Below are 1,078 nucleotides of genomic sequence, written 5' to 3'. Positions count from 1 at the left end.
CCCGATTGGTTCGATGGTCAAATTAAAGAGGGGTTGGGAGTCCTTTTTGCCGCTGAAAACTGTTCAAGATTACTTAGTTGGTGACGTGTGTGTCGTGGAGGCTGAAGTGAAAGTTCTTGGCACAGTGAGTAAACTGCCATGATTTGTTGCCGAGTTCATGATCGATCACTAACTAATGTTTCTTCCGTGGGTCGAGCATGTTTTATTATCTCTTAAGTTTGGACCTCCCTTGTTGGATAACTTCTGGGTTAATTAGTCTATTTCGATAGAGTTTGATCGCCAAAGGTTGGGGATCCTCTTTTAACTAGAAAGGCAAGGTGGGCAATATAACTGCAAACTCTTTTGTCCGCCTCACCTCTCAAGGATTGCGATTGCCATGCTTATATATGTCTATGCTTTCTTGCGTTGCGTTGCAGTCAAAACTTAAAAAGCTGCTCAGTCGTTTTGCCTGTATAGTTCTTTTTGCTTTACCCTTCAGATTCAAAGCCTGAAAGTCGGTGTCACTTTTAGAACCAAAATGACTAACTGAGTCTTCGTTACTACATTTGCGGATCTACAATTCAAGTAGGTAGAGCTTTTATACGATCGACAGGGAAAAAGCATTAGATACTGAGTTTGTAAACAAGAATCCAGTTCTCATCCTAAAGAGTCAGAACAGGTTCACAAGATTTTCAAAACGGTTCTCGATTTTTAAATGTAAAAGTTGGAAAGTACTCTGGGGCACTTGTTAAGCCTTATTCAAAATCTCAATTGGAATTGATAAGCGACCATGTTAAAATTATAATCCTCTAGTTACTAGAATATTTTGAAAAGTGTTGTTTCTAATTTCTCGAGTATTATAGGACAACTCCATGGAGAAGTTTAAAGGTAACTTCTTGAGGAAATTTTTCATAATTTTTCTAAGGAGGGGTAATTGTTCTAGAATACTTCCTTGCTACTCTGAGAAAGCTAACCAATCCACGGCAGAAAAAAAGAACACGATGGCCCCGTAATTCTTTTCCCCCACAAACTAAATGTATTTTGCAAGGAAACATGAATAAAGAAGACGGTCTCATGCTAATTAGTGATTCTCCCTGTT

Source organism: Syzygium oleosum, unplaced genomic scaffold (assembly GCF_021117445.2).
Source record: "Syzygium oleosum isolate NSW1041296 unplaced genomic scaffold, Sole_v2.1 Sole_v2.49, whole genome shotgun sequence".
NCBI classification, from domain to species: domain Eukaryota; kingdom Viridiplantae; phylum Streptophyta; class Magnoliopsida; order Myrtales; family Myrtaceae; genus Syzygium; species Syzygium oleosum.
The sequence above is the reverse complement of the archived record's forward strand: the minus strand, read 5'-3'. Positions refer to the sequence as shown.